Source organism: Nerophis ophidion, linkage group LG05 (genome assembly GCF_033978795.1).
Source record: "Nerophis ophidion isolate RoL-2023_Sa linkage group LG05, RoL_Noph_v1.0, whole genome shotgun sequence".
Lineage (NCBI taxonomy): Eukaryota > Metazoa > Chordata > Actinopteri > Syngnathiformes > Syngnathidae > Nerophis > Nerophis ophidion.
In genome coordinates, this window is record NC_084615.1 from 4,882,005 (window position 1) to 4,891,825 (window position 9,821).

A 9,821-nucleotide genomic window follows, 5' to 3' on the forward strand; every position below is an offset into this window, starting at 1 on the left:
CCGAGGCAGTCCTCTAGGCACTACTGCTATTGTTATGGCCAAAGACCAGGGGTTGTTCAACTGGCGGCCCGGGAAAGACACCAATCCGTGGTCCCCACGAGTTCAGATCAAGACCAATCAATCAGTCAATGTTTACTTATATAGCCCTAAATCACTCGTGTCTCAAAGGGCTGCACAAACCACTTCCACATCCTCGGTAGGCCCACATAAGGGCAAGGAAAAACTCACACCCAGTGGAACGTCGGTGACAATGATGACTATGAGAACCTTGGAGAGGAGGAAAGCAATGGATGTCGAGCGGGTCTAACGTGATACTGTGAAAGTTCAATCCATAATGGATCCAACACAGCCGCGAGAGTCCGATCCAAAGCGGATCCAACACAGCAGGGAGAGTCCCGTTCACAGCGGAGCCAGCAGGAAACCATCCCAAGCGGAGGCGGATCATACTGTTGTAGCGAAGAACTTGGAGCAGTGGAAACACCTTAGCAGAATCTTCCATTGACATGTGAACCTTGCCATCAATACTGGGTTCTAAACTTATGATTTACATAAACGAGGCAGTCCTCTAGGCACTACTGCTATTGTTATGGCCAAAGACCTGGGGTTGTTCAACTGGCGGCCCGGGAAAGACACCAATCCGTGGTCCCCACGAGTTCAGATCAAGACCAATCAGTCAATCAATGTTTACTTATATAGCCCTAAATCACTAGTGTCTCAAAGGGCTGCACAAACCACTACCACATCCTCGGTAGGCCCACATAAGGGCAAGGAAAAACTCACACCCAGTGGGACGTCGGTGACAATGATGACTATGAGAACCTTGGAGAGGAGGAAAGCAATGGATGTCGAGCGGGTCTAACATGATACTGTGAAAGTTCAATCCATAATGGATCCAACACAGTCGCGAGAGTCTAGTCCAAAGCGGATCCAACACAGCAGGGAGAGTCCCGTTCACAGCGGAGCCAGCAGGAAACCATCCCAAGCGGAGGCGGATCATACTGTTGTAGCGAAGAACTTGGAGCAGTGGAAACACATTAGCAGAATCTTCCATTGACATGTGAACCTTGCCATCAACACTGGGTTCTAAACTTATGATTTACATAACCGAGGCAGTCCTCTAGGCACTACTGCTATTGTTATGGCCAAAGACCTGGGGTTGTTCAACTGGCGGCCCGGGAAAGACACCAATCCGTGGTCCCCACGAGTTCAGATCAAGACCAATCAATCAATCAATGTTTACTTATATAGCCCTAAATCACTAGTGTCTCAAAGGGCTGCACAAACCACCACGACATCCTCGGTAGGCCCACATAAGGGCAAGGAAAACTCACACCCAGTGGGACGTCGGTGACAATGATGACTATGAGAACCTTGGAGAGGACGAAAGCAATGGATGTCGAGCGGGTCTAACGTGATACTGTGAAAGTTCAATCCATAAGGGATCCAACACAGCCGCGAGAGTCCGATCCAAAGCGGATCCAACACAGCAGGGAGAGTCCCGTTCACAGCGGAGCCAGCAGGAAACCACCCCAAGCGGAGGCGGATCATACTGTTGTAGCGAAGAACTTGGAGCAGTGGAAACACATTAGCAGAATCTTCCATTGACATGTGAACCTTGCCATCAATACTGGGTTCTAAACTTATGATTTACATAACCGAGGCAGTCCTCTAGGCACTACTGCTATTGTTATGGCCAAAGACCTGGGGTTGTTCAACTGGCGGCCCGGGAAAGACACCAATCCGTGGTCCCCACGAGTTCAGATCAAGACCAATCAATCAATCAATGTTTACTTATATAGCCCTAAATCACTAGTGTCTCAAAGGGCTGCACAAACCACTACCATATCCTCGGTAGGCCCACATAAGGGCAAGGAAAAACTCACACCCAGTGGAACGTCGGTGACAATGATGACTATGAGAACCTTGGAGAGGAGGAAAGCAATGGATGGGTTAGTTATATTTAACAGAATAAAATAATATAAAAAGGGCCGATAAAAAGTAACTGCGTGCGTAAGACGGCCCCCAGATCTAGACGGCACATACCTGGCTTTAACATATTTCTAGAGTAGCGCTGTCATTTAATACTTTTGTTAAGAGGGTTTTCCGTTCGGGCTCCAGTACTCTGGAATGCCCTCCCGGTAACAGTTCGAGATGCTACCTCAGTAGAAGCATTTAAGTCTCACCTTAAAACTCAGCTGTATACTCTGGCCTTTAAATAGACATCCTTTTTAGACCAGTTGATCTGCCGCTTCTTTTCTTTTTTCTCCTATGTCCCCCCCTCCCTTGTGGAGGGGGTCCGGTCCGATGACCATGGATGAAGTACTGGCTGTCCAGAGTCGAGACCCAGGATGGACCGCTCGTCGGGACCCAGGATGGACCGCTCGCCTGTGTATCGGTTGGGGACATCTCTACGCTGCTGATCCGCCTCCGCTTGAGATGGTTTCCTGTGGATGGGACTCTTGCTGCTGTCTTGGATCCGCTTGAACTGAACTCTCGCGGCTGTGTTGGAGCCACTATGGATTGAACTTTCACAGTATCATGTTAGACCCGCTCGACATCCATTGCTTTCGGTCCCCTAGAGGGGGGGGGTTGCCCACATCTGAGGTCCTCTCCAAGGTTTCTCATACTCAGCATTGTCACTGGCGTCCCACTGGATGTGAATTCTCCCTGCCCACTGGGTGTGAGTTTTCCTTGCCCTTTTTTGTGGGTTCTTCCGAGGGTGTTGTAGTCGTAATGATTTGTGCAGTCCTTTGAGACATTTGTGATTTGGGGCTATATAAATAAACATTGATTGATTGATAGTTAATCAGATTAATCACACTTTTGAATTTGGATTAATCATGATTAATCTCAGGTTATCACGTGCTTGTAATGGTACAACTTCTACAATTCCCCAACATTGTAGTGTGTCCAACAATTGTGTTCTATATCCATAATCCCCTAGCACCGCGCTCTTGTATCAATCACATTTTACGGACTATAAGGCGCACTTAAAATCCTTTCATTTTCTCAAAAATGCACCTTATAACCCGGTGCGCCTAATGTACGGAATAATTCTGGTTGGGCTTACCGACCTCGAAGCAATTTTATTCGGTACATGGTGTGATGATAAGTGTGACCAGTAGATGGCAGTCAAACATAATATATACATGTAGACTGCAATATGATGCCAGTAAACAACACCAAAACTTTAGATGTTCCATCGAAAATAAAGAACATTACACATGGCACTCAAAAATCCGTCAAAATGTTTCAGTACAACTTTGCGCTCTTGTATCAATCACATTTTACGGACTATAAGGCGCACTTAAAATCCTTTCATTTTCTCAAGAATGCACCTTATAACCCGGTGCGCCTAATGTACGGAATAATTCTGGTTGGGCTTACCGACCTCGAAGCAATTTTATTCGATACATGGTGTGATGATACGTGTGACCAGTAGATGGCAGTCAAACATAAGATATACGTGTAGACTGCAATATGATGCCTGTAAACAACACCAAAACTTTAGATGTTCCATTGAAAATAAAAAACATTACACATGGCACTCAAAAATCCGTCAAAATGTTTCAGTACAACTTTGAAGCCGCACTGCTTGATGGATTGTCGGCCCGTTACGGCTACTGTAGTCAGAGATACAAGTACTACTATGGTGTGTGAATAAGGACCGCAAAATGGCACCCATATTATGCATTTTGTTTCACAATATTATGCAAAAGCAACTTTTCTTCCCTTCTGGTACCTGCTAATGTGTATTTGAGATCTGCATAAGTCCTGAAAATTTGCGCACATCCGTCACTGTAGTCCGTGCCGATTACGTAGTCGATAAGCTTCTTCTTTTTCTCCATCTTCTTATTATGGGACATTCAACCTCCGCTGTTGCCATTTGTAATATAAAGTAGCATACAGTTCTAACTTATATCTAGCTATGGAAGTGCTAAAAACTACAGGTGTAGTGAGTTTACATTATTCATCCAGGGAACTTTAGTTGAATTAGAGCGTTCCGGTTGGACGTGCTTTCCACGGAACACAATTCTGGGGTTGTTATTGCACTAGTGAGCCACAGATGAGGAGATGCTGTTCCGTTATTGATTGAAGTGAAGTCTGAATGTCGTTAAAACAGTTAGCGCCATCTTTTGACACTCCTTCCACTCCCGTCCTTGCACGCTACACCGCTACAACAAAAATGATGAGGAGAAGACGCTGCCGAATGTGAATGTCGTTAAAACAGTTAGCGCCATCTTTTGACACTTCTTCCACCCCCGTCCTTGCACGCTACACCGCTACAACAAAAATGATGGGGAAAAGACGCTGCCGAATGTGAGCCACGTAAATAAGACCGCCCACAAAACGGCGCATCCTGAAGCGACTGTCAGAAAGCGACTCGAAGATGTTCTGTAAAACATAATCTATGCAACATTTTGACCAAAGAATCACAAATACATGTTATGTAGACCACAAGGAAGTGTTTTACATCTAGAAAAGAAAAACATTTTTAATTTGACTCCTTTAATGCGCCCTATAATCCGGTGCGCCTTTTGTGTGGGAAAAACCCCTGACTAGACCCGCTCATCACCAGTGCGCCTTATGGTCCGGAAAATAGGGCATATGTTTTAGTGTTATTTAAACCTAACTTTGCAGTTAGCTTGGCTATTATCGTCGCATGCTTGTTCCTGGCTTGATCCTGGTGTGTCACATGCTTGGCTACATCCTCATGAAAATGAGTCTTAAGATAATGAATTGAATAACGTGGATCCCGACTTAAACAAGTTGAAAAACTTATTCGGGTGTTCCCATTTAGTGGTCAATTGTACGGAATATGTACTGTACTGTGCAATCTGCTAATAAAAGTTTCAATCAATCAATCAAAAGAAATGCAGGTGTTTTATATTAGTTTAGGGGAGCTTGTTAGCCAGTACTGTAAAAAAAAAAAAAAAAATACAATGTCAACCAGAGCGGATCGGCCTTTGGCATTAATCGGATTACGTACTTTTGTACTTATCGGCGGTCGATTGATCGGCACATCCGTAGGATAAACAAAATATTGAAGTGTTAGTGTAATAGTGTGATGTTGTTGCGCTATATTATGAACGAGACAGGGTTTTATGTTTTATTTTGAAGTATTGGTTTTATTTTGAAGAACCGGATGTCCGGTACAGGAAGTGACTTTGGTGTCTTTTTCGGTTATTTACTTCCTCTTCCTTCGGACTTTTTAATGAGAAGGTAATAGTTCTTCACTTCATAGTGTAAATATTCTTCCTAAACGTTCCTAATACTTTAAAAGTTAAAACATTAATGTTGTGGGTCTAAGTGATGTGTTGTTTTAAGTAATTGTTATGCACGTTTTTGTTAATTAAGGAGTACTGCGTCGACTGTTTGAATTGTTTGGTCGTGTTTACACCACACAGGAGCGGATATCAGTCCGCCAGAAAGTAGAGACCTGTGTATGTGTTCCGTGTTTCAAACACAGGTATGTGGATTTATGCATTATTGATATTTTTTTGTGATGAAACGTTTTTTTAACGTAATTTAGATTATTATTTTTATATGAATAAATGTTGTTTTCTTCTTCTTCCCTCTGACTTTTTAATGGGAAAGAGCAGATATCAGTCCGCCAGAAAGTAGAGACCAGTGTATGTGTTGCCAACACAGGTATGTGAATGTGTGCATTATTAATATTTTTTTGTGATAAAACTATTTTGTTAATGTAATTTAAAATATTATTTTTGTATTAATGAAAGTTGTTTACTTCCTCTTCCTTCGGACTTTTTAATGGGAAGGAGACGATATCAGTCCGCCAGAAAGTAGAGACCTGTGTATGTGTTTTGTGTTTCGAACACAGGTATGTGAATTTATGCATTATTATTATTTTTTTGTGATAAAACGTTTTTTATAACGTAATTTAAATTATTATTTTTATATGAATGAATGTTGTTTACTTCCTCTTCCCTCGGAATTTTTAATGGGAAAGAGCAGATATCAGTCCGCCAGAAAGTAGAGACCTGTGTATGTGTTTCCAACACAGGTATGTGGATTTGTGAATTATTCATATTTTTTTTGTCATAAAACGTTTTTGTTAATGTAATTTAAATGATAATTTTTATATGAATGAGTGTTGTTTACTTCCTCTTCCTTTGGACTTTTTAATGAGAAGGAGCATATATCAGTCTGTCAGATATTAGAGACCTGTGTATGTGTTTCGTGTTTCCAACACAGGTATGTGAATTTGTGCATTATTATTATTTTTTTGTGATAAAACGTTTTAATGTAATTTAAATTATTATTTTTATATGAATGAATGTTTACTTCCTCTTCCCTCGGAATTTCTAATGGGAAGGAGCAGATATCAGTCTGCCAGAAAGTAGAGACCTGTGTATGTGTTTCCAACACAGGTATGTGAATTTGTGCATTATTAATATTTTTTTGTGATAAAACTATTCTGTTAATGTAATTTAAAATATTATTTTTATATGAATGAAAGTTGTTTACTTCCTCTTCCTTCAGACTTTTTAATGGGAAGGAGAAGATATCAGTCCGCCAGAAAGTAGAGACCTGTGTATGTGTTTCATGTTTCCAACACAGGTATGTGAATTTGTGCATTATTATTATTTTTTTGTGATAAAACGTTTTAATGTCATTTAAATTATTATTTTTATATGAATGGATGTTGTTTACTTCCTCTTCCCTCTGACTTTTTAATGGAAAGGAGCAGATATCAGTCCGCCAGAAAGTAGAGACCTGTGTATGTGTTTCCAACACAGGTACGTGAATTTGTGCATTATTAATATTTTTTGGGTCATAAAACGTTTTTGTTAATGTAATTTAAATTATTATTTTCATCTGAATGAGTGTTGTTTACTTCCTCTTCCTTTGGACTTTTTAATGAGAAAGAGCAGATACCAGTCTGTCAGATATTAGAGACCTGTGTATGTGTTTTGTGTTAACAACACAGGTTGCCAATAAATAATCACATTTTTATTTCAAAAAGTACACAACGCAGAATAAGACTCACTACATAACAACACTTGCCTGCCGTCTAAAGAAAACCAACATGGGAAGCTGTGCTATATCCATACAGACATACTGTACTACATATTCTTCTCCTGGAAGGATTATTCTACTCAATACAACTCTGACAGAGAGAGTTTTTTTTAGAACATCTAAAAAAACAAAAACAATGAAGGACTAACTTCATCTTATTTTTAAACATTTGTTCGTAGTTGTTTTTGGGATGAGTGGCCAATCAAAGCATTCTTATCAAAGCCGTTCAAGCCTTCCAGCCAATGGTGAACGCTTTGGTGTAAAGACGAGAGGAATTGCTTGTTCGTAGAGGATGTCCAGTAAATGTCGACGTTTTACTTGCAACAATCGTAGTACACAGTTGATTGCAACATCTATCAACAGCCATGGGTTTGTGGCTGCCTATTAAAAGCCCAAATATAAGCAGTGTTTAAAACATAGAGATTTCCTAGGAATCCATCCAAACAGTCATCTATTTTACCATTTATAAACACCAGGACATGTGGTATGAACTGGCATTTTGCTGACACTCCCATCATCCCGCATTGGTGAGAAAAGTCCTGGCCAGCAGTTAACCCAAATCTCTGCGGACATATCAAATCTCCTCCTCCAATTGAGAGATTTATTAGACAGATGGATGGAAATCTAGTTTGGCTACAGTGGCCCCTCATGAGGATGCTCTAGACTGATTGCCGGGTAAACAGGGGCTTGCTCAACGATGGCGCTCTGGCGCCCTCTGCCAGCACTTGGTGCATACAACAGGATAACTGCTAATGACATTAAAGGCCTACTGAAACCCACTAGGGGCTTCACGGTGGCAGAGGGGTTAGTGCGTCTGGCTCACAATACGAAGGTCCTGCAGTCCTGGGTTCAAATCCAGGCTCGGGATCTTTCTGTGTGGAGTTTGCATGTTCTCCCCGTGAATGCGTGGGTTCCCTCCGGGTACTCCGGCTTCCTCCCACTTCCAAAGACATGCACCTGGGGATAGGTTGATTGGCAACACTAAATTGGCCCTAGTGTGTGAATGTTGTCTGTCTATCTGTGTTGGCCCTGCGATGAGGTGGCGATTCGTCCAGGGTGTACCCCGCCTTCCGCCCGATTGTAGCTGAGATAGGCGCCAGCGCCCCCCGCGACCCCAAAAAAGGGAATAAGCAGTAGAAAATAGATGGATGAAAGCCACTACTACCCACCACGCAGTTTGATAGTTTACATATCAATGATGAAATATTAACATTGCAACACATGCCAATACGGCCTTTTTGGATTACTAAATTCCATCCATCCATCCATCCAATTCCTACCGCTTATTCCCTTTCGGGGTCGCGGGGGGCGCTGGCGCCTATCTCAGCTACAACCGGGCGGAAGGCGGGGTACACCCTGGACAAGTCGCCATCTCATCGCAGGGCCAACACAGATAGACAGACAACATTCACACTCACATTCACACACTAGGGACCATTTAGTGTTGCCAATCAACCTATCCCCAGGAATTGCAATTTTAAATTTCCTGGGACTTTTTTCTTGAAAACGTCGCGTAATGATGACGTGTACACGTGACGTCACGGGCTGTTATGAATATGAGGGCTGCGTACACACACAGCTAAAAGTCGTCTGCTTTAACCGCATAATTACACAGTATTTTGGACATCTGTGTTGCTGAATCTTTTGCAGTGTGTTCAATAATATTGGAGAAGTCAAAGTAGAAAGATGGAGTTGGGAAGCTTTAGCCTTTAGCCACACAAACACACGGTGATTACCTTGTTTAAAATTCACGGAGGTGAAACTTTAGTATGGATCACAGAGGACATGGATCCCGACTACATGTCAACCAGCAGGTTTCGGTGAGAAAATTGTGGTTAAAAAGTCGCCTCTTACCGGATATCAGCTGAGCTTGTGCCGTCCATACAGCTGCCGTCGACTTCCCCGAGACACTGCGCGTCAACACCCGGCCGTGGACGTACACTTCCGACTATCAGGTACTGTTAAACTCACTAAAACACTAGCAACACAATAGAAAGATAAGGGATTTCCCAGAATGATCCTAGTAAATGTCTCTAAAAACATATGAATCCGTCTCAATGCAACGCAATGTTTTGGCTTTTTTTCAACTTGTTTTTTTTTCTAGTCCGTCGCTATCAATATCCTCAAACACAAATCTTTCATCCCCGCTCAAATTAATGGGGAAATTGTCGTTTTCTCGGTCTGAATAGCTGTTTTTGTTGGAGGCTCCCTTTAAAGTCAATGTGAATATATGAGGAGCCCTCAACATGTGACGTCATCGTCTGCGACTTCCGGTAGAGGTAGGGCTTTTCTCCAGTTGCGAACTTTATCGTGGATGTTCTCTACTAAATCCTTTCAGCAAAAATATGGCAATATCGCGGAATGATCAAGCATCATCAATGGACCTGCTATCCCCGTTTGAATAAGAAAATCTCATTTCAGTAGACCTTTAAAGCAGGGTGGGGTCAAACTCATTTTATCCCAGGGGCGAGCCGGTCTATTAAAATCCATCCATCCATCCATTTTTTACCGCGTATTCCCTTTGGGGTCGCGGGGGGCGCTGGCGCCTATCTCAGCTACAATCGGGCGGAAGGCAGGGTATACCCTGGACAAGTCGCCACCTCATCGCAGGGCCAACACAGACAGACAGACAACATTCACACTCACATTCACACACTAGGGCCAATTTTAGTGTTGCCAATCAACCTATCCCCAGGTGCATGTCTTTGGAAGTGGGAGGAAGCCGGAGTACCCGGAGGGAACCCACGCATTCACGGGGAGAACATGCAAACTCCACACAG

General features: G+C 42.7%; 1 long non-coding RNA gene across 1 annotated transcript in view; it reads left to right on the forward strand.

The window, feature by feature from the left end:
- Nucleotides 1-2,783: 2,783 nt before the first annotated feature.
- The window catches only part of LOC133552531 (uncharacterized), a 73,921-nt gene continuing 66,883 nt past the window's right edge, over nt 2,784-9,821 (forward strand). Inside the window, exons 1-4 of the long non-coding RNA XR_009806727.1 lie at nt 2,784-5,470; nt 5,604-6,392; nt 6,505-6,582; nt 6,707-6,761. This is a non-coding gene — a long non-coding RNA (uncharacterized LOC133552531). The remainder of the gene's footprint in view (nt 5,471-5,603; nt 6,393-6,504; nt 6,583-6,706; nt 6,762-9,821) is intronic.